Source organism: Haliotis rubra, unplaced genomic scaffold, assembly GCF_003918875.1.
Source record: "Haliotis rubra isolate DU_JTF1 unplaced genomic scaffold, ASM391887v1 Scf245, whole genome shotgun sequence".
NCBI classification, from domain to species: Eukaryota; Metazoa; Mollusca; class Gastropoda; order Lepetellida; family Haliotidae; genus Haliotis; species Haliotis rubra.
Genome location: NW_025766503.1, coordinates 119,641 through 144,971, shown reverse-complemented (window position 1 = coordinate 144,971; position 25,331 = coordinate 119,641). Strand labels below are relative to the sequence as shown.

Sequence of the window (25,331 nt, the reverse complement as noted above, 5' to 3'; positions counted from 1 at the left end):
TTGAAAATTTCGTCTGGGATCAACAATCTTTTTCAAAACTGTTGTCCAAACAACATCATTGCGGGATGTTATGTCGGCCGAAAGCATGAACGGAGACTATACAAAGAATCCGTCAACTTCAAAATGTACAATCTGCCACCATCGGATTATATGTCAATGGCTTAATCGCCCCGATACAAGCTCCTGAGTCTGCCTTAACAAGAATTATAACAATGCCTTCAGTTGTCCTATTCGATCCTGGCCATACCTGGCAATCTCCCATGATCCGCGAGGGAAGACTCTGCTACAGGATACGCTTCTATATCAATTTATATCTTGGAGCCTTTACTATGGTAAGGAGTTTCTGGATCAAATCAAACGCAGGTAACATCCGACCACAGCCGTAATTCAGCCAAGGTCTACCAGAAACGGTCAACTGTTTGGTCTAATTCAAGAACCTCAGATACCAATTGAGTGGATCTAAGCCGCAACATTCTGACAGAATGAACGGTGTCACAGTATGAACATCGAACCCTTGGACAATATGTGTTTACTCGGGATACCAGGAAAGACTCCACGCTTTTATATCTTAATGGACCTTTTCATCGCTAAAATGTATTTGTACTGTATAGTGAACACCCCCATAAGGGATTTCATGTAACCTCTGTCGTGTCCATTTTCACTTCGTAGCTTGTAGTTGCTAGAGAATAAAAATCTTGAGTACAATAAAAAGGGTTAGACTATTTTTTATTTATTTTTTCACAACCACGCCAGACAAACAATCAAGATATACCATTTTTTTCTACCCATATTTTAATAGCTCCGCTTTTTCGTTGTTGTTCATGAGTCAAACGATAGATAGGAGCACTCCTATCATTGACTCTTACAATCTACCAAGACAACCATTTAAAAGACATCTTCTTCTTCTCATCATCCTTCTTCTTTGTCTTCTGTTGAATGGGTATGCCTGGAGGTCGTGTTGGAGGTGATCGGGAGATCATTTTGTCCACTTCCCATCGCTGTTGATGGCGTTTATACAAATATTGAGAATCTTTCAAGAGGTCTACGATGTGAGTGTCGGAAGAAGCTGGCCTTTGTACACCAGTTGTCCTCGATCCGTCCAAGTCAACACATCTCTGTTAATGTGGTTTAGCGTCAACAGATGACGAGCCGTTAACTGATAAGGTTTAGGTAAAAGTGCTCACAATTACTTCTTGGGACAAGGGTTTGTGCTCTTCTTCTTCGGTACATCCCTCTCGGGAGTGTCTACTTCCATCTCTCTATCCCTCATAGGCTCCACGATCACGATTAGTGTTGACCAGACGTTCAGTATTTTTCAAATGGCACTAGCACGTGCTTGGCAATATGCTGCATGATTATCACGAATTGTAACAACGGGGCTACTGTTTTAATGGCCAGCACAACGGCGTTTGACGTTTTGATCAACAGTTCTTTTTCTCAGCCGATGGGATGGATTTGTGAGCCAACTGTCTGTACACACGTCGATGTCGTTTCAACTTGTCAGATGCCCGATTTACTCAAGGGTAAACCGGTGTTATGTAGCACATTGAATACGATGGTGCATACTGCTTTTAATTGTTCGAGGGTGATGGATCGTAACAGTACTTTCTTTTGTTGGGCGATGGACTCGCCACCAACATGTACAGGAAAGGTGTGTTCTGTCTGATGATCTTGAACATTATGGCGCTTTTCAAAGGATGTACAGCTATTTATAGTGTCTTAGACACATACACAATAGTGTCTTCTCGGGGAAAATCTGGCGTTCTCAATCTCAATTTATCTTCCCTTTCGGGGTGACATGTCTATGACCAAATATCCATAAGGTCTCTTGACGCATCCGTGTAAGCTTCCACTAAAATACCCACACGTCCAGGAAACAGTTGGCCCAGAGTGGAAATTTGCGAGGCATCTCTCTCGTTTTTAAACAGCACCAAGTACCAAGTATTCAGGGCAATCGTTCGAGCAGATTTGCCCTGACCGTACTAAGTTCTGAGTGATAAAGATGGCGCTCAGATTTCGATGGTGACAACCTTGAGTGAACCAAAGTTCCATTTCTTTGGAAGCCATTACTTGCTGCAGGAGATCGTCCAATACAATCAACCCGTGCGATCCTGTAGCGAATGCTTCTATGTCTGATGGAGTAGGTAACCCCTGTTGGAAGGTGATGTTGGGTATAGTACGTTCCATGTCATCGAACAAGGGTTGGTAGACACCGTAACAGTACAAAATCTTCTTGGGAGGGTCCTTCACGTACATCCCTGGTAAATGTTTCAGTAGTCTGTACACCCACTGAGTCTTTCCCGCTCCTGTAGGTCCAGACACACAAATACTGGAGCATGGTTCAAAAGGTGTTAAACTTTGCGTTTCCCACCAAGGTTTGGTGGGATCTACGACTGCATCAGGACTCCAGGTTATCGCACTCTTGGGGATGGTTGTTGTTACGGCATCTTTGTTCGGTTTGAGCCAGGGAGAGCGTTCTGCTATGTGGTGAACTTGAGTGAGATGATTGGAAAGTTTTGAAAGCTGTTTCGATGAGCATCCAGGTACGGGACAGTCCTTTCTGATTCGACCCATTGCGTTGCTCGAAATATGAGGACTGACCCAGTGTTGGAAGAGTTTTCATATTTATACCTTCATTCATATCTTTTATATCTAAAGGGACACTGGAGGGACAAATGAGGGACACTAAAAGGGACACTACAGGGACATGAGGGACAAAATGAGGGACACAACAGGGACACTAGAGGGACACTAAAGGGACAAATGAGGGACACTAGAGGGACACTATAATGTCAGAGACACATCGATGATCTAATAGCCATAGGGTAGAGTATCTAAATCGGGTTGGATTACCCTTTTGGTATATACCATCCGATATTTCTTCTTTTCGACTCTGTTATATATTTTTTAGTTGATTTGGTCAAGCGATATTTTGGAAGGGTTGGTGACTAAGATGTTCCCATCCCTGAATGGTTTGCAACACTGTCTCACGGATGGTTCCAAAATTGATGAGTTGAGAGTTCATATGGTTCAGCGTGAATCCAGCGTACTTTGCAGGTTTCCTTGCCGCTTCTGGTTTTGTAGGCATAATTTTTGGCTCCACTGCTGACAAAAATGTTAATGGGATCCCCTTCTAACTCATCGGTTAATTCCCGAGATAATCGCCAAGGGGTGGATTGATGTCACCGGGTTTACTCTTGAAGATGGCGCTGTCTGTGTCCATGTAGAGTACAGCTCTTGCAACATGTCAGGAGGCCATTACAGTTTTAAGCGGGCATAGCATGTGGTGAAGGAAGCTATGAATATGTTGGTAGATTCGTTGTCGGTGCGAAGAATGTATCAGCATGGGACCAATGCGGTTGTAAAACTCTCGGGGAAAGAATGTTGGAAATTCTGAATGCATTTTGATGGATCTGTGAGAAAACTGTAAAATGTCTCGAGGTCATTGTGATTGATGAATTTGGTCTGTTTCATATTGGAGCAGCGCATAAACTTACCCCAGAAACTATTTAAAGACAGTTTGGACAAGGCTCTTAGTCCTGGATTCTTTTGAATTTTTTCATATTCTAGCTGTATTCCTTCGTGTAGGAGATAGTCTGCGATGTACTTTTGCTTGTCAGACTCATCTTTACACCAAAGCGGGCCATCCGGAAGATTCCTGTTTGATCTTTAGGAAGGTATTGATATAATCCATGAACAGACCCCGTTCTGGTGTCTGGATCGTATTGAGTGCTTTCAGACCAATGGTACACTTCATAAATTTTACTATTTCGTAGCCTTTCTCCAAGGCTTTGAGAAGTTCTGGAGTGCAAAATGTACCTATGAAACACCGTTCCACTTCCGTATGCTCACAATGCTCTCGTTGTTCCATATCTGCGCAAAATGCGGCAGAAGCGGGAACTTGAGTTTCCCATTGGAGCGGTAAGGCAAAGGCCGGGATGATAAAGGCCTCTGGGAGGTTGGATTTTCACTTTGGCAATGCCAAAGTATTGGTCAAAGCCTTAAAGTTCAGCGTGATGATGGTAGGGTGACCAACTGGATATCTTCCATACTTGTTGACACTCGGGTATAATGAAGTAAAATCTTGATACAGAATTTCTTCATCCTCACTGGCCTCGTAGTAGAGTTTGATGGCATTGGTGCGACCTCAAAAAGCTGTCTCCTGACATCCAAGCGTTCCTGCAGATCCAGTTTCTCGACAAAGTTTTTGAGCTCAGGCTTGCTTCTTACCTTTTCGGTAAATTCGTGCTCCCACAGCGTGACCAAATTGTACCCTTGAGATTTCCAAAATTCATTTCCTTTTCATGGTGAGTGCGTACAGTTCTGAAATGGACTGTTGCGTTAAAGTGGCAGAACTGTTGTGTCACGGTTGTGAGGGTAACATGCGGGACATCCGTGAAACATACAACCGTCGAACTGATAGATAGTATTTGTCTCCCTACAATACCCATCCGCTGAGTGTTTGTGACCCGGGATGCGAAATTCACCATCGTTCAATGGCGTGTTGTATCACGAATGCCTTTGGAATGAGCCAGCCATTCCAGCCATTGAATAGACACTCGGCTGTATTGATCCTTTTTGGTGTAGCCTTCATGTGGGACTTGGGCTATTGGACTGGGTAAGGTTTCCTCTTCGACGATGGTAGCTCCCAGCTCTTGTCGTAAATCCTCCAGCAGTACCCATTCATTGCCTCGTTCAACAAATTTCATTCCTTCATCATTCTCCCTCAGTTGGAGCCATTTCTCATCGTCGCAGTCTAATTTGATGTGACGATAGGGTTTTCAGAAACTTTTCTTTAAAGACTTTCATACAGACACTGGCAATGGTAATGCTTTGGGTTGGATCCACGCCGTGTTTGATAACTTCGTTCCACATCGAGACCCGTTTTAGGATCTTTGGTCGTCTCTGTCTCTCTGGTGATGCTGATCATTAGATCTCTAAAACCATGGCCAGAACGCCTCAGGATATCAACATCAGAACGGCAGTAGGTTTCCATTTCAGCGGCGAAATCGAAGATTTTGTCTCCTTGTGCCGGCGTGCCAGTCCAGAAAAGTTATTCTGTCTTTGGGCCCCATAAAATCAATACCATAGTATGCGGGCTCCGGAATTGGTCCTATGTAGTTTTGATGTTTGTGAGTATTAAAGAAGTGTGGGAAATAACCCTTTTTCAGCTCCGTTAAGTGAAACATCTTTGGTAGGTTGGCGAGACGGGTATTGAAAAAGGACAGGCTGTCCAGAAGACGCATATCTAAACCTCTTTCGATGTGGAGGTACATCACTTTGCTTCCGCTATATATAACTTGGTGCGGGAGCATTGAGTTTTGGATGAGATAAGAAAGAATGAAGTATCCGTCATATCCTTAAAATTATGAGCAAATATGGTGAATTGTTTGTGTTGATCTGAAAACAACCATGAACAGAATTCCGAGGCCGTGTCTTTACCACAGAATTGAACTTCTCTGAGTCCACACTTGTCCTCGCAAGGAGGAACGATGTACTGCTTTTTTTGGTCACGTTTTCCGCAAGTCTTACAACGTGTCCCGCAAGAAGGACAAGGTTTGTCCAAAGAGTCCTCTTCCTTGCACACATCGCAAACTGACTGGGCTAAAACGTAATTAGCTTTGTGCTCTGTCTTTCCACAAGATGAACTTTTACAGTTGTTGCAGAGAAGGTGATGCGTGCAGGAGCCGACAGTGTCGACGGTGCAAACTTGACAGGAAGATGGGACGTATCCGTCTTTGCAAACGTAGATGTCATCCTGCGTACATTCGAAATCAAAAAAAAGGAATTTGGATATGCCTTTGTTTTCTCTTGAAGTAGGGTGATGATAACACTTGTGATCTTGAGGGACGTATTCTTTACACCATTTGCATTTGTACTCCCGCAAGTGTGCTGATCCAAATCAGCGTTCTTTCGCGTTTAATACTTTGAAACAATGCTGACACCTCTTCCATTGGTCGCACTCAGAGGCTCTGTTGCTCTTCTTCTTTTTGAAATTGGTCGTGCCTTATGGCGTATGAAACAGTCCTTGGACCTACAGGTCATGTTGCAATCTTTACAGATGACCGGTGTATCGGAGACTTCACAGCCAGGGCATTTGCAAACGATACAGTACGTTTCACACGTATGCTGATGCCTTTTGTTGTAGGGTGTTAGACAGTTGTCACACCAATAGTTGCTGCCAAAAAATCCAGAGATCATCGTAATCGAGTGGAAGTGATTGTCTTCTTCGATTAAATAGATGAATAGTTTTGTTTTGGAGCTGTGAGTTTTCCCTTTTGCGAATAAATTTGTTGCCCATTTCTGCACTGAGGACCAGTATTTCGCAATTCAGCACTTTCTCAAAGTCGGGAATATCGGCTAGACTCGAAGGGTGGTCTTGGGGCAAACCGGCACGATACATTAATTTTTCAGCAAACATTTTTTGAACTACACTCTTTGGATCTTTCATGTTTGCGAATAATCGGGGGCCACATTTCTTATGAGTTATAACGAGATCAAATTCATCTTGCCCTGGATATGCCTTGACTAAATCATTCCATTCTTTTCCCGTGACTCGGTAGGCTCTGGCTAAGGACACAGAGATAGATCGCGCCAAACAGAGTTGATCCTGGTTGCGTATTTCAACAATGGCTTTCTTTAATTTGATGCTTTCCCTTACATTGGTAATTTTATGGACACTTCCAGCCCCTTTTGGCATCTCGATCATGCCAACATCTACTTCGAATGAAGAGTCCAGTTTCAACTCATTGTGGCTGGCTAAAGTTTTGGAAATGGTGTCTAGGACAACTTTGGCATTAAGATCCTGTAATTTACTGAGAGGTACAACAATAGCATTCGCTAGACCTTCGTGGCGAATAACAACGCAACCCAAATCATTGTCGCCGAGATGTCCCCTGGCTCTCCTTAAAACATCGTCCATCATACTGTGAAGTTCATCTTCCAAATCTTGCAATCTTTGTCCTTGCCATTGTTCGTTAAATTTGACCTCATACACTCGCTGAATGGCTGCGTTTTTAGCAAAAGTCTTTTCATTCCGAAATGAAACTGCGTAGGGCGCTTGTTTTGATACCCCTGTTGCCGCAGTGTCAGGGCTAAAGAACACATCCTGGGGACTTTCGTGATTGACGGGAGCTCGATCGGGACTTTCAGGGTTAGAAGTTATTGACTCGAGTCTATCGAATCCTGTCAGTAATGTTCTCGATGAATCTTGGTTGACCCTTTGACTAATTATTGGTAGGAACTGAGTAAACTCTTTCGTGGATGTGTTTGGAGAGACTGGCGCTATTTGCCCACTGGTTGATGGTCCAGCTGGCACATTTGATAATGAACGCTGTGTGCATGCAGATCGATGTCTTCTAAGATCTAACATATTTTTGAAAATATGACCACAACGTCTACAAGGGATACTCTTTCCCCTCCCTTGATCGGAGAATTTCACGTGTTTAAGAGAAGGTGTTGTGCTTTCAGAAGGGTCGTCCTCCCAGTCCCCGTCGGCAATACAAAGAGCGGCCAGCTGAGCCGCGTCCTCCTTTTCGTCAGGAAGAAGTCTCTTCAGTGATTGTCAGAACCTTTTTGGAGACGGACTGTCATTCCAGTCCCCGTCGGCAAGGCACGCAGAGGCCAGCTGAGCTGCTTCTTTCTCTTCGTTATGACGAGGCCTCTTGGGCGTGACAACGGAGGTTGGAGAAGTCGACCAGTTGACCGGACAATGGATACCAAAATCCATGGGGAGTGGTATATCGGCTTGATCCTGAGCAATTTCATCGCACATGAGTTTAAATTCGCGCAGAATGATGTACTCTTCATTCTCGAGGTCATGTCTTAGGGACCAAGCTCTGAGATCCTCGCTCGATGTGAACGAATTCACTATTTTTTCATAAATAGAACGGTATTTGTCCATCTGAAACATGAATGATACCATGCCTAAAATATATATATATATATATATATATATATTTCATGATACAGTTATTCTAATTGGTGTTATACTAAAGGAAACAGTAGATTAGGTCAAGACATTCACGATGCCATTATTTTCGCTCGATTCGATAGCATAGAAACGACGTAACAGTCACATAACACAACTACAATACAAGATGACGTCGTAAGACGCCGCCGACACGTTCACGGGAAAGGTCTGTGGGAGTAGATGTCCTTAAAAAAAAAGATTTTTAAAATCGGACGAAAAGGAGGCGAGAAATCGCCGAAATTAAAAAAAGACGTCTTTTTATGGCGTCACGTGTGGTCACGTGACCCACTTCTAACTTAGATCGATCATTACTCGGTCTGTATAGGTCCGATCTCGATGCGGATTAGTGCGTTGGAGCCGCCTTGTCTAGCCGCTTCCGTTCGCGCTATGTCGTCGGCATCGGTCTATAAGTACGAGATATGACGAAAACGATGACGTCATAACGAGCTCGTATCCGACGATGAGGTTGGTATAAATACTCGCGTTTTGTTTAAAAAACAAATGATTCAAATAAAATTGGAAATCGACCCCGAGGTAGGGTAGTGAGAATATTTCTTAGTTCAGAGCGTTAATACGGCGCATTTTTAAAAATTATTACGGTACCTATAACTGACGACAGTCAACAGCTTTCGATGGCGGTTACTGGAGTTCTAGTGGATCGATTTTAACGAAACTTTTTGCATTATTTCCAACGTTGAACGAACATTTTATTCATCGGTGCTACCAAACACGTTCGTTTAGGAGACTTTTTTACACGATCGGCGTCCTATTATTTCATATGTTATTCAACGCAATTCGAAAAAAACATTAATCAAGAGAATACTCTTTTCAGGGTCATTCCCATTTATTTTGCCTATGTTGATTTTTCGTATCTCAAAATGCAATTGTTTGAAAAGTTACATTTTAAAACACAAAAAACAAACAAAATAAAACCCTAAAAGATTCTTCCCGATCTATGTTTATCGCTTAGTACGACCTGGTATCTCTTTGTGCCACGAACGCTAATTACAACGCCAGTTGCGTCGGCCGTATCCCATGATTTCATAACATTTTTAACCAATGGCAACGTCGCAAAGAGCATTTTCATTTTTTGAAACTTGAAATCTTATAGTACCTCTTCGCGACTTTGGCGTCACTTGCGTTTTGGGTTCCGACCTAAGTACATCTCGTTATCACTTCTCTCTGCATTCATTCATTCATCATGAATTCATCCTTTCCCATGTGAGTATTTCGGTATTTGTTTTTTTACTTCTGGAAACACGATGACATTATTACGTTATAATATTGTTATTAATCGCAATTAATTTGGTTTGACTGTTTTTTTTCCTATGTTTTTGTTTGTTTGTTTAACAGCAATAACGGCGCCGCCTCACCCACAAGTATGAAGTATCAGTAAGTACTTTTTTCTTTCATTTTCTTAGGTAATTTTATTAGAATGTTATGTCGACAAAAGAATTTTACGAACGAAGGATCATTGGATTACATTTTTTTTAACGAGTCGTGTTCATCTTTTCCCCTTATTTTTTCATTTTTAAATTCATTTGTAGTCTCTGGAGCAGCACTCCCGTAGCTCGTCCGGGAGTGACGACTCTCAAGCGGCGTCTCTCCTACCAGGGAGAACTGCCTTCCCCCCGTGTAAGTCGCTATTTTACTACATCTTGCATCTAGAAATTGCTTTTTAATGCGCGGTATACTTAATGCGCGGTATACTTGATTTGTCGATAGTCTTGATGCTTAGGCGTTTTTATTCAACGGTTTTCTCGTACGACACCACGTTATATAACGTATAATTCAAAAATTTGTTCTATTTCCTTTTTACTTTGAAGGGAGAGAAAGGGAGACACGCAGACTCCCAACACGTCTCCGAAGTCGCCCTCCTGGGTGGAGAGCTCAGAGGCGAGTTCGCCCAAAAGGGCGAAAAAATGTCTGTTTTGGGGGGTAGAGACCCCGACAACGTAAGTCCACATGTTACTACATTTACAAATAGAAATCGTTTTTTAATGCGCGGTATACACATTTTAAAACCAACCCATAGAAAGCATTCGCTTGATTTAATGGTAGTCCTTTTTTTCTGTTCTGCGCGATACAATGCATACGGGCTCTGATAATTCTAACATGTATTCTGTTACTTCTACTCTGAAGGGATAAAAAAAAGGTGACACCACTCCGACCATTCAGAATTCGCCCTCCTGGGTGGAAACCCCCAGCCCGAGGCATGTGAGTATCATTTATTCATTCATTTCATTCATTTCATTCATTCATTTTTTTATAGACGCAACAATTAACCAGTAATCTTAAGTTTGTTTTATTCTAATTCCATTCCTTTTCTTTTTAATCCTTTCAGAAGATCTTACTCCTCGTGGCTGAGGCCAACCTGTTACTGGGCAAAGTAAAGGAGTTAATAGAATTTATTTAGGAAAAAAATGATTACTATTTTGGCCGTAAAAGTAAATATTTTATAAAAAATTAGAAAAAAAGAATTAAAAAAAAACAAAAAAAATACAGGAACGGATAGAGTTTAGTTAGAAACCATTACTAATTTGGCTGTTTGGGAAAGTTAAAAAAAACAACCAAACTTTTAAAAAAATATAAAGAATTTTTTAAAAAACTAAAAACAAAACTTCTATGAAATTGGGGGTCTTTTGGAATAATGTGTTGGGGGTTCTTTATGATATATGTCGACCGAGTACACGAAATCTCGGCCGCATTATTATAAGAGATTCACCCGACTAAAATGAACGACAGAACTCGGAGGAAAACGAGGATTTCTCGATATCTGAACGCTCTTGGAATTTACAGTGGATTTATTGTGCTTTCGGATTTGTTTATTCGTTGGAACATCATCGACATACTGTGAGTATTGTGTGTGTATTTATTTGTTATGGTTAATAGCGCTGTCACAAATCACGGTCCTCGCGAGAGAGATGAAAATGAATTCCCACCGTATGGCGGGTCGCTCTCAAATGACGGTCCTTGCCGAGAGACTTTGCCTTAGTCTCCAGCTGCGCGGGGTCGCTCAACGAGGCTTGTTTAGGGCTGGGGATCGTTTATTCTATTAGCCCTAACACAGCATTCTTATGCTAATGGCTGACTGACTGAGTTTAGCTTATGCCAATGGAATGTAAACGGACTCGAATAGCGTATGAATGAACTGACTTATAAGGGCTTGTTACTACACCGTTTTTCGTCTTTGTTTTTTTTTTGTCTTGTATTCTTTCAAACCGTCAGTTCATTACGATCAGTTTCACGTACTATACAAAAAAAGGAAGTTGAAAAAATCAATCAATCAATCAATCAATAAATAATGAAAATACGTAATTCGGTTCTCACCTCAGTTGAAATTGAATTTGTGGGACCGCCACACAGTTTTCAAAAACGATGACTCGAAGGAAATGACGCTGACGTAGGGACGCTACGTTCATATATTTTTGATAGGCTTTGTTCTATCGGTACTCCTTTTGATTGGATAAATTATGATCGAAAACCAATCAACACTCATCTCCAAACCATTGTACAGCGAGGGACGCTATGGGACCATATTTGGCATCGCGTCTTTCGTGACGTCATAGGGTTGATTGCCTCTCATTGGTCGCTTCTTCCACTAGGACCGTATTTTTCCATCGCGTGATCCGTGACGTCATCGACTCTTTGTGTCCTGACGCTGGGAATAGGCCACGCCCCCCGAAACTTTTTGATCGAAATTCGATCAAAGAGAGGTATATACAACATTTGTGTACTAAATTGATGTATTTATATCCTCATTATTTCATTATTTCCAATTGCAATGTTATGTATGGCTGCTTTATGAATGAAAAACTGGAGAAGGTATGATGCAAAACAAATTTCCCTTGGGACAAATTAAGAATTATCTTATCTTATCTTATCTAAATACACAGAGGGGCGTTGCCCCTAACACAGATATGCCACCCCACACGTTAAATTTCGGACTGTACTTTGGGCGCTGATACAAAGGTTTTTCAGTTTGTTTGGTCCCGAATTTCAGTGTATTAGGAAACAGCCACACAAAATTTTCATCTGATAAAATCCCATTGTCCCAGTTAAAAGTTCTATGCTGTAAGCACCAGTTCAACCTTCGCTCCTTTTGTTCAGGTTTCATGATCGGTGATGGAATTCCTCGACTTTTCTGCCAACCCATTGCATGCAGCTCAGTTCTAAGTGTCTCTTTACAGACAGCCACAGTTCCTCTATCAATCATATCCAGCCTTAAGTTTTCTAAACTCCTTCGTTTGTTTTTAGAAACAAGAATACCAAGCCGACTCCTGTCACCGACAGTCAATTTTCTGGGCCTACCTGCGCCTCCCTGGTGCTCAGTGCCATATCCATTTGCAATATTTTTCAAAACACGATAAACAGTGGACAAAGGGATGCCTGTTCTACTTGAAATCGCCTTAGCTGATCTGATGTCCTTGTTATAATACTCTAAAATCAACTTCCTCTTCTCTAAATCATCCATACTGAGGATCACTGAAAATGTCGTCTGCTAGCAAGTGACAAAGGGGGATAACTCTTCACAAACTAATGAAAAAGGATTAACGGAGTTGTCTCTCTTAAATGAAACCAAGCACTTGATATAGCTGGTCATTTTTATACTAGAAATCCAATTAAACATATTCCTAAAATTCTCAATAATTTCTGGTCATACTATACATGCACATAAAATCCTTACACAGTAGAATGAAAGGTGTAACTTTATTTTCTCATTTGTTTTAATTCTGGTTTCATCCTGCCGTGATATTGCTAAAAGCGGCGTTAAACCAGTCACACTCACTCAAAGAAATGTTGCCTCTGAAGTGATATGGATACGTACTGTTTTTGTGCTCATATTTATGTATGTGGACAACTACATGCATATTTGTTATAATCCGCCTTGAAAGTAGAATAACCATATTACCGAATTTGATTTATTCAGTATGGTGTATTCTGACCATTTGTTTGAGGCCTTTTATAGACTGATTTTGACGATCATAGTGTGAATCCAGTCTTAATGCAACACGGTGCAGGGCTGCATAAGTGGATAGATCATGTCATGGGTGGTAATAATGAAGTATTTTCATGGTTAAACGCGTAGAACATGCGTACTCCTAGCACCTCAAACGTCCAAGCAATCAAGATAAAACACTCGACTTGAACACTCGGACGCGATAGTTCGATAACCTCTGTCTACAGAATGTCTGATAAGCTTATCATGTGTCAGTGATCTAACACAGGCAGTGGGCGACTCACAACCACAAGTGTGTAGATTTATTCAGGTAACCGTAGATGTAGACTTGCACAAGTCTCTAAGGTAAAAAATAATAGTTGAAATGATAATTTCTAAAAATACTAAACAACAGACTGGGTCTTTACTACTATAAGCTTATCTGGACTTGCCTCTTCGAAGGAGAGAATTTCTATACGCCCATGGGCCCATCATTCAATGCAGCCTTGGAGCAAGGCTACCGTAGATATAACAAAGCCACTTGGGAGTGGTCACGGTGGGGTTGAGGTGGGGACGAGCTCATAACACTGTTGTTTCACGTAAAAAGCTGTAGGTCGTGGCCTTCATCAACTGGTTGTCTTGCGCTATTCACTGGTAGTAGTGGAGAACTAGTGAGGATTACAACCACTGTGATTGTTGATTAAAGTCACCTGTATCAACAATGAGTGAGTTGAATTGGGCTTTACATCTCATCGGCATTATTCCAGCCATATAGTGCAGAGTCCCATGACCCAAAACACAGACTAAATCAACTCTGGAACGCCGAGCAATAGATACGTTAAGCCATATACCTGCGAAATTCAGTTCGAAAGAACAAACATATAACAAATCACATATTTAGACCTGAAACGCAAAAGGTACACCCAAGAAATGTGACCACAAGCTTGATCGTTTAGTCGTCAGAAACATGGGGCAGAAATACACCATATCTTTGCACAGCTGTTTGTGAGATTGTGTTCAGTCGGACTTAATCGGGCGGAGTTTTTTGTTTGTGACAGAATATGTTTTTCAGCACAATATCATTGGTGAACGTATGTTGCCTCACTCACTCTCGCAATCCGCCACAAACATATGCAAATGCAGGTCAATAATTCACCAGAAAAACCTATTGTAAAAGTCAAAGCAGGGAATAGCACCAGGAATCAAGTTGGTCACTGATTTGTCAAATTTGAAATTATTCTTAAGATGTCCGCTTTTTCCAAGCTTTACTGAGGTTTTACATGTTGTAAGCCTAAGATAAGAAAATCTGAGCAATAATCACATAACGCTATTTGAAACATTCGTAGACAGATAATAGTATGCTCGACTGTGACTCCAAAGTTGTGAAACACAGAAAGTGAAGCTAGGGCAGCTGGGTGTTCTCCTGATAAACGAAAGCTGGCCGTTGGAAGGTTGAGGACATCCTTCTTGTTGTACAGTCTTGTGGCTAGTGTTTATAAACTCCGAATCTGTATGTACAGATGTGTAGATAAAGCAGGTGGTCTTTTACTGGTCTCACTTTAAGTTTAGTTGGGTGAATCAATGGAAGGATATTGGCTTTTGGATCATTATTAAACAAAATAAGTGTTTCAGCTGTAAACAATATATAAATATATAAATTTTAAAATTCTAAAACATCAAGCGAGGTCAGTCACAAAACGAGCGGTTGTTGTGTAACTGGAATGATTGAAACTGTAATTGTACAAAATAGTGTTGATGATCACTGAACACCGTCAAGTTACCAGCTGGGACACTGCCTGCTGGGCGTCTATTAGTGACTTTACGTTGACGGGGTTATTGTATCCATCTGGTTCATCACCAAACTCGGTTTCTTTTAGACTAATACTTATTTCTCTGAATGTATATAATGTTTATTGTAACAAATAAACCCATTTAAGTTGAAAAGGAGCTCTAGGGAGACCAGAGATTCAGCTGACTCAGCTGAGACTCCTGAACCTGGGGAAATCTAGACTTGCTTCATTTGGGACTTTAGCATTGCAGGGAGGGCAAGGCTGTAGGGAAAATAATGTGGTTCAGGGACTTGAGACAAACTTGGTTTCTTGCTGCAAGTTGACATTCCAGAGCACACAGTCCAAATAGTATGAAGACTGCGAGGAACTGGTTATGAGAGCATATCATCCGACCAAGATGCCTTTAAAGTCATGAAACTACATTAGTGGCATGCACAATTCTACAACTGCCATTTATAATACAAGAGAGTAAATCCTCTTGACGGTTGAGTCCAGGCCTCATCTCGACAGCAGTGCTACTGAAAGGGGTCGTTGTCGGCGCGGGTACTACAGATATGTACCCCAGGTACCCTAGCCAAAATTAGAGTACAGAAACGTACCCTAGCCAAAATTTGAATACAGAAACGTACCCTAGCCAAAACTAGACTACAGAAACGTACCCTAGCCAAAACTAGACTACAGAGACGTACCCTAGCCAAAATTAGACTACAGAAACGTACCCTAGCCAAAATTAGAATACAGAAACGTACCCTAGCCAAAATTAGAATACAGAAACGTACCCTAGCCAAAATAAGAATACAGAATCGTACCCTAGGACGAGTCCATTCCACATTGTCTTGATCGGAACTGTCATTCTGTTGTATGAGGGGCGGTGTGGTAGCCTAGTGGTTTAGGCGTTCGCTCGTCGCGCCGAACACACGGGTTCGATTCCCCACATTGGTACAATGTGTGAATCCCATTTCTGGTGTCCCCCGCCATGATATTGCTGGAATATTGCTAAAAGCGGCGTAAAACTAAACTCGCTGTTATATGAGATGCATTTGATTGCGATATGTTAGAGCATACACGAGTAAAGAATATTTCGCGATGCACACTCACAATCAGGCGAACGGGACAAATATAAGTTTCGGTTTTAGATTGAGAAATATGGAGTCGTCCGCCGTTTAGGGTATCGGGTACCTTTCTGTATTTTCACTTTGTTTAGGGTACATTTCTGCATACAGAAACATACTAGGGGTACATATCTGTAGTACTTGCGTGTGCCGACAACGACCCCTTCAGCAGCAGTTGTCATAGGCGGATCCAGAAATTTAGAATGGGAAGATTTTAAATTGGCCTTTGGTCATATTCAAAAGGGAAATGGAGGAGGGGATCCGCCAGTGGTTGTAGCCGTTATCGAGTTAGCATCGTCGTCGGCGGGAACGTAGACTAAGGCTTAGTCTCTGAATATATATAATTTTGATAGTAACAAACAAGCCCATTTATATTGAAAAGGAGCCCTAGGGAGACCAGAGATTCAGAACCTGAGGAAATCTAGACTTGCTTCATTAAGGGCTTTGGCACTGCAGAGAGGGCTTGGCAGTAGGGAAATTAATGTGGTTCAGGGACTGTGAGACAGACTAGTGGGAACGTTACGCTGGCGTGTGTGTTGTGCAAGTTCTGCAGTCGGTGGTGGAGCGTAACTGTGGTGGGAAGCATCACTGTACATACAAAATACCTCCAGTTTACATGGATGACCTTTGGCGGTGTATGCTGCCGCGGTCAAGCTATCCGTCCTCACGTCTTCCCGTTCCCTCAGATTCATGGGCGTCACTTCAACTGACATTTGGCGACAAAGCATCTGAAACACTCGCTCGCCTTCTGTTTCTCCAGGTCTGCGGCACATTCAACGTGTGTGATGAAATAAATGTTGTTTACGCCCACTTCAAACAACCTTAGAGGTTGGACATATAACGGTCCAGATCTGGAATGTCTTCCTCAGTCAAATGCAATAGTCAAGCTCGTGTCACTGGCAATGGTGATCACATGTGATACTGAGTCGTGAACTTACATTGGAGCTCACAAGATGAATGTCTACAGTAGCCATGTGTTGACACTGTCATGGTCAATTCATGTTTTCTGGACATACATGTAATTGTTTTGGTTCAGTTGCAAAAGGTTTCTCTATTTAAGGTTGTTTGTAACTTCCTAAGATAGTCATTGAGGTACAGAAACCTTTTCTGCAAGTACATCGCGAATGAATACACAATGTCATTTTAGAACGTTGTCAAATGTAACATATGTTATATTTGGGATTACATTTTCCCAGTAAAGTACAGATTCTAGTTTTGTTGTTGTTGTTGTTAGCTTGAGTGTCATCCAGGATTCGAGCCCACACTCAGAGAGTTAAAGACCTAATCGCCACAAAGTAAGCCATCTAACCACCCATTCAGCCACCGCGGCCTCCATTCAGGTTAGATGGCTGATTTTGTGGGAACGATACTAATCTCCTGGACAGGGCAATGATAATCTCAGACAAAGATTGCAAAAAAAATCGTGTGAAGGATTGGTTCCATATCACGACCGGTAAGGCTGAGACAGTGTATAAATGTCAGTGTGAATCCCACCAGCATCAGACTTACTACTGTCAACATGAGAGCCGCCCTGTTCCTCGTCCTTGCTTCAGTGATGCTCCTCGGGGCTGTCGGAGAGTAACAAGGGTGATGGACGGCATATGTGGGACATGTAACATAAGTTGTTTGATGTAACCTGTGAACAATCGTCCATCAGCGCTGAGAACTTACGCTATAAAAGGGAATCAAGCTGAGATTAACTGGATAGTTCCTCAGTTTCATATGTATCTACGTATGTACAAGAATGTCGTTTTAAGGACAACCAGCATATATACATCTAAAAAGGTTGGCTAACATTTGAATACATCGGTGCCATGAAGAATGCAAAAGCCTTTGGGATATACTGATGTAAAGAAAGTACACACTTGGTGTTTTGAGACTATTAAAACAACGTAAATATTTTGCTGGCAATGTTCCAAGTGGGTACAATATACAGTGGAAGCCCTCTAAACCGGCATTCGTTGGGACCGGTAAAATGCCGGTATAGAGGGCGTGTCGGTATAGAGAACTTTTCCCTTTTTTTCATTATACGATATTTCTATATCGCACATACCCAGGCAACTATTGCTTGCTCAAGGCGCTGGTAATCTTGCCGCCACTAGGCGCACCGAGGTATTGTGGCTTTCTCATCCTAACGAGGTACCCATTCACAGCTGGGTGGACTGGGACACATAGTCACAGTACTTTGTTCAAGTTCACTGCACGTTCACCCGCACCTAGGTGTTTGCACGTATTCATGTGGCCACCATCTGGTCATTTTAAGTACACAGGGTTGTACTGTTGATAGTCATCTTTGTTGTGCCGAAATCCGGAATAGACTGACGCCGGATTAGAGGGCGTGTATATGATCATAGTTTAACTAGCTTCTGCCGGGACCAAATTCTAGTGCTGGTATTGAGAGCATGCCGGATTGTATGGCTGCCGGTTAGAGGGCTACCACTGTATATGATATTATTGCAACACGTACACAATGTTTGTGACTTCTGAGTCAGAATCAAAACACTTTTCTACATATTACGCTGTTTTCAGAAAAAAAACATTTTACCAAAGCATCAGGTGTGTACTTTCTTTTGTACGTCAGTATATATGGCTGGTATAGCGCAGATCACAGTCAGCGCCAGTAATACAGGAATGTTTACATGGCTGGTATAGCGCAGATCACAGTCATCGCCAGTAATATAGGAATGTTTACATGGCTGGTATAGCGCAGATCACAGTCAGCGCCAGTAATACAGGAATGTTTACATGGCTGGTATAGCGCAGATCACAGTCAGCGCCAGTAATACAGGAATGTTTACATGGCTGGTATAGCGCAGATCACAGTCAGCGCCAGTAATACAGAAATGTTTACATGGCTGGTATAGCGCAGATCACAGACAGCGCCAGTAATACAGGAATGTTTACATGGCTGGTATAGCGCAGATCACAGTCAGCGCCAGTAATACAGGAATGTTTACATGGCTGGTATAGCGCAGATCACAGTCAGCGTCAGTTTATATGGCTGGTATAGCGCAGATCACAGTCAGCGCCAGTAATACAGAAATGAATTCGTATATATAGATTGAAGGGCTGAATTTTCATCCCCTGAAGGATATAGGATCCCGGTCACTTTAATTGATTTGTATTCCATAGAATGAACTCAGAGACAGTAAATTTTAATTTAATTTCACGAGTTATTGTTCCTTAACAACAAATTGTGCACATTAACATGTGAGAATTCTACCACTAAGAGTTGAACTTCTCAGTGACGTTATGAAAAAGCCTACAATTGTCATTTTTCCAAGGTTTTCTATAAAGTCCATGTTCTTGTAACGGAAGTGAAGGTATCTCCGCAAGTTATGTGGGTCATATTATATTATGGCATTGGCTATTATATTCAGATGCTGAAAGCTGTGACAAATTTATCCGATGTGGGGGGAGCAAAATCTGTGAAGATGAGTGCACCGGGTGTAGCGGGAAATCCCAATGCTACGACACGGGTCACTTAATCAGTTACTGTGTTTGCCAATCGTGAGTACACCTAGACAGACGGACTTCGTTTATCCAGATTACCAGTAGCACATACAACCACAGGGGTTCGAATCACAGTTATGGTGTGACGATTCATCGATACGCATCGATCCATGGGCCGCCTATACAGTGAATCGATACAATTGTTGTTTTTTATCTATGTTTTCTGTTTATAACTGTATTATATTTTATCTATTTTGTATTATATTTTATTTATTTTGTATTATATTTTATTTATTTTGTACTTGATGTTTAAAAAGTGCCTATTGTGACTTTTTCAAATTAAAGTGTCTTTCATTTATACATTGTTTTTTGTTTTGAAGTTAAGGTGTTTAATAGTTGGTGTTAGAATTAAAGACTTTAGTATCGTGATACGTATCGTATCACCACCCTTATATCGGGATTCGTATCGTATCGCAGCTTTAGTGCACAATACCTTGGCAATATATCGTCATGACTAAAACATTCGTTTGGTGATGTATCGTATCGCAGGTTGTATGCCAATACCAGCACTAGTATTCAGCAGGTAGGAACGGAACAGTATCTTTGAAACAGAAGGAAACCAAGAATGTCGATACTAGGGATCCGTGTCGGCATGTATCTGACAGTGAAAACAGAGGATTCCTAACTTTTCGTCCCTTCTGCCTGCCGTCCATTCTTTCCTGTTTATGATGTATACAGATCACCATTACCCCCTGCCTGTCCCTGAACACATTCTGGGCAAAACAGATCACCATTACCCCCTGCCTGTCCCTGAACACATTCTGGGCAAAACAGATCACCATTACCCCCTGCCTGTCCCTGAACACATTCTGGATCACACAAGTCACCATTACCCCCTGCCTCTCCCTGAACAGATTCTGGGCAACAAAGATCACCATTACCCCCTGCCTGTCCACGAACAGATTCTGGGCAACACAGATCACCATTACCCCCTGCCTGTCCACGAACAGATTCTTGGCCACACAGATCACCACTACCCCTGCCTCTCCCTGAATAGACTCTGGGTCACACAGATCACCACTACCCCCTGCCTCTCCCCGAACGGATTTGGGCAACACAGATCACCATTACCCCCTGCCTCTCCCTGAACAGTTTCTGGGTCAAACAGATCACCATTACCCCCTGCCTGTCCCCGAACAGATTTAGGTCACACAGATCACCATTACCCCCTGCCTCTCCCAGAAAAGATTTGGGCAACACAGATCACCATTACTCCCTGCCTGTCCCTGAACAGATTTGGGTCACACAGATCACCATTACCCCCTGCCTCTCCCCGAACTGATTCTGGGTCACACATATCACCATTACCCCTGCCCGTCCCCGACCGGATTCCTATCCCCCGTGGTTTTTCACAGGTGCGTGTAATCAACCCATGGCCCATGCGGTCAGCACCATGGTGTTTTATAGTATTATTGCAGGTGTTTCACATGCCCCCTGCTGCAGACACCGGCTAACTACCAAAACCACGCGGTTTGATGACATGATGAGTAGCAATCATTTGGCATGCTGAAGGCGAATATTTCCGACACTGATCAAAGTGAACGCGATGTTGGTAACTGAAAGGCATATTGTTAGCAGACACATACAAACCCATGAAGACAAACGAAATATTTACACTTTCTAAGGCTGATATGGTTTATCCCCTCTTGGGCACACTCTTTCTAACTTTCCGTGGCTATGTATTAGTTCACAAACGTCTCGTTTTACAGGATTGATTAAAGTATGTTAAGATGTTGCGAGACATTTATAATTCAAGGTTTTAGAATCGTAATATTACGATCGTGACTTTAAATGATTTATTCCTCTTGATTAAATGTAATTCTGTTTCATCACTTATACTGTTCATACAGTGTGAAGTGAATTATGACGAAGTTTAGAATCAAAGTTTCTTCTATCCCCTTCTGTACCGTAATAAAATGTAGTTTTGCCTTCAGCTATTATAGTTTCAGCACGATAAGATAAAGTAAGATAAAGCACCTTGGGTCACAAAACCAACCAGACGTATTTTACTGAACATTTACACAACATGAAAAGGTGTCATCCGTTTGTCTGTCACGAAGTCTGTATATTCTAGATAAGTCAAAACGAAAACGTGTGATTGTAGCTGCTGATTGTCTACACGACACAAACATTGCTGCCAATATCCACACCAGACACACATCATTACCTGTAATTGGTGACGAGGAAGATCTGAAAATGTTTCTGGCCTACAGAGATTACCATTACCCCCTGCTTGTCCCTAAACAGATTCTGGGCCACACCGATCAATATGACCCCATGCCTGTCCCTGAACAGATTCTGGGCCACACCGATCAACATGACCCCATGCCTGTCCCTGAACAGATTCTGGGCCACACCGATCGCCATTACCCCCTCGCCTGTCCCCGAATGGATTCTCGGTCACCCAGATCGTCATTACCCCCTCGCCTGTCCCCGAACAGATTCTCCGTCACCCAGATCGTCATTACCCCCTTGCCTGTCCCCGAACAGATTCTGGGCAACACAGATCACCACTACCCCCTGCCTCTCCCTGAACAGATTCTGGGTCACACAGATCACCACTACCCCCTGCCTCTCCCAGAACAGATTCTGGGTCACACAGGTCACCACTACCCCCTGCCTCTCCCAGAACAGATTCTGGGTCACACAGATCACCACTACCCCCTGCCTCTCCCAGAACAGATTCTGGGTCACTCAGGTCACCACTACCCCCTGTCTCTCCCCGAACAGATTCTGGGTCACACAGATCACCACTACCCCTGCCTCTCCCAGAACAGATTCTGGGTCACACAGATCACCACTACCCCTGCCTCTCCCAGAACAGATTCTGGGTCACACAGGTCACCACTACCCCCTGCCTCTCCCAGAACAGATTCTGGGTCACACAGATCACCACTACCCCCTGCCTCTCCCCGAAAAGATTCTGGGTCACACATATCACCATTATCCCTGCCCGTCCCCGAACAGATTCTGGGTCAAACAGTTAACCATTACCCCCTTCCTGTCCCGAACAGATTCTGAGTCACACCTATCACCATTACCCCCTTGCCTGTCCCCAAACAGATCCTGCGTCACCCAGATCGCCATTACCCCCCTGCCTGTCCCCGAACTAATCCCGCGTAGCTGAGATCCACATGTTGTGTATTGTGCCCGGGGGATGTCGAACGTTGCTTCAACTATCTCCTGAACACAGCAAAAATATTCATACTGAGAAGAGATACCATGTTCTTTTCATGGGACAGTGTGAAGTATATATGTTTTATCTTTTGTTTCGAGTTTAAATCAAATTGTGCACACTGATATAAAGTTTAGGTCAGATCACGAGAATGAAGTTGACCTCAAGGAGTGTATCTCTTGAATGTTCTGAGAGAAAAAGGATTGGTCTGTGCCCGATAGATAAAAACGTTGGACGACAGCCTGCTGGACACTTTCACTTGCAGACAACATGAGAGCAGTTCTATTCCTCGTCTTTGCTTCAGTGCTGCTTCTGGCGGCTGTTGGTGAGTATTTGATACAACCTTCCTACAACAAGTGATACACCCTTCCTTCAACCAGCGATACAACCAGTGACACTGTCCAATTAAAACTGGTATTCGGTAAAACTACAAACCTTAATTCAAATGAACGATTCGTTTATTAGCATATGTTAGTCGTATTGTGTAAGGTCATTGGTGACTTGAACATTTCTTGCACAAGAGATACTTGATGTTCACCAAATTAAAGCAGGCAAGGTACAGGCTCGGATGGATCATTCGGTAGAACAATGTGTGTGCCACTACCAAGGTAGTTTACTCTCATGACGACTCGCGTCCCACGTCCGACACGGACCCTTTGTATGAAGTATTTACCATACGTCAAATACAGAACGTCTAACTTGTGTTGCCGCACAGACCTATATCATACATGAACCCTTCAGTGTGTACTACATTGGCGGATCCCAGAGGGGGGTTCAGGGGGTTCGACCGCCCCCCCCCCCTTTTTGAAAATGACTTAAGACCACATTGAAGATTTTGTTTTTGCGTTGGCGGAGTCAATGGGGGTTGACCCCCCCCCCCCCTTCAAAATTCCTGGATCCGCCCATGTACTAACGTCGATATACGGGACTTTGCAGATGCCCAAAGTTGTGGGCGATTCGACCGTTGTGTGCAGGACCGGATCTGTGACATCGAGTGCCCCGGATGTAAGGGAACGACAGATTGTCATCACTCCGGGTCTTTAATCGGACACTGCGTTTGTAAAAAGTAACTATAGTTAAATAGTTAAAACTTGCTAACGTTAACGGCGCCATGTTGTTGGACACATCGCGGTAAACATTATAGCGGAAATCTCAAGATAAATAAATACATTGTAGAATTTATAGGTATAATGTCCATCTAATCCTGCCATCGTTCATGTCTCGTCAAAAAGAATGGGATTATACTGTATCATTAGAGCACGTGGGTCTCATATCACACAAAGTAGGGTTTCATGTTATACAGAGAAGTTAAGTGTATCCATTCAAAGACTTGATACTTGTCAGTGAGTTCTACATGTGCATTTAACAAAGTGTGCAGGTCATTTACCTTACTGTTCTCTTCTTTCTCAGCTGAACTCCAACACAGTGGAAGCCATTGACCAAGAAAGTTTGCTTTGGGAATAAAAGAAACTTCCACAAGTAATATGTATTGAGTATTTATTCAGATGTAGTGCTACCCGGAGATTCTTCATTGTGGCATGTTCTGATGAACAGGAAAAATTAGCTCAGTCTACACACTTAGCTAATCTGTATGACAAAGCCTTGATATGGTTATTTGCTGTTCAACGCCACACTCGGCAATATTCGAACTACCTGACAATGGTTTGTAAATTATCTGGACCTGACAATTTAGTGATTGAAATCATGTGCATCGATCAAGGTAAATATTTGGGTCACGATGACATGCATCAATCAAGTCGGTGAACGTGGCCACCCGATTTACTGCCAGACAACACCAGGAGAATATATTCCACAAACTCTGTCTCCCTCAAACAGAAATGTCTCAAATTCCAACCTACAGCCACACATGTAAACATATCCCTCATATAACAACGTTACCACCCATCAAATTACAGAGGGATTTCACTACTGGACAGTATTGGGAAACTTTTTACATCGATTCTAGAACGGCGTTTAAGGACATGGATAGATATAAATAATTTACTATCAGAAGCCCAAGCTGGATTCCGACCGAATTATGCTACAGATGATAATATTTTTATTTTGCAGGCTTTATGTACCAAATATTTGTCTAAACCGAAAGGTCGTTTTTACTGTGCTTTTGTAGATTTCAAGAAAGCATTTGATTATGTGGACAGGAAAAAGTTACTTGTTATTAAGTAAAGGTTGCCATGGCAAAATGTTCCGGATTTGGGAAAATATGTATACATCTGTTAAAGCTTCTGTCAAGATTGGAAATTGCCAAACACAGTCATTTTCTACCTCCAGTCGTGTTCGTCCAGGCTGTATCCTCAGCCCCATTCTTTTCATTTTCTCTATAAATGAATTAGTAAATGAACTGTATGAAAAATGTTCCCAAGGTATATTTGTATCTCAGGATATAATTGATATTATGCTGCTTCTGTTTGCTGATGATGTTGTTCTATTCTCCTATACTGTTGTATACAAGATGGCGGAGCAAGCTGCTCAGTAACTAAAGAACAATGAGCACTTCTCGAAATAAGCCCCACTTATAAGTCACCACAGAAAATTCAACGACTGAAATGATATGAACTGACATGCCAGGCAACTGTGGACGTCAGAAAATCAACAGAAAACGCAACAATAAGCGGAAAAAGATATCGTCCTCAAGTGGATCAGACACGAACTTGGGTGACGCCCCTGCAACAGCAAACATGGCCACCGCCACGGGCAACTTGGTGCGACAGTCACTGGAGACAATCTACTCAGCTAACGCAACCACCCAGGAACAGCCGCACTTCGGTACACCCCAGGTATTTAGCCCTTATCCTATTAACCAAGGTTCTGT

The 25,331-nt window shown here is 42.4% G+C and overlaps 1 protein-coding gene and 1 long non-coding RNA gene across 2 annotated transcripts in view; one reads left to right on the top strand and one right to left on the bottom strand.

Annotated features, from left to right (window-relative positions):
* LOC124279023 (puratrophin-1-like) overlaps positions 1 to 25,331 on the bottom strand; it is a 273,201-nt gene that overhangs the window by 191,478 nt on the left and 56,392 nt on the right. The gene's annotated exons all lie outside the window — the stretch shown is intronic.
* LOC124279031 lies at positions 22,678 to 23,984 on the top strand. Its single transcript, XR_006899271.1, has 3 exons — positions 22,678 to 22,826; positions 23,438 to 23,567; positions 23,912 to 23,984. It is a non-coding gene; the product is annotated as an uncharacterized LOC124279031 (long non-coding RNA).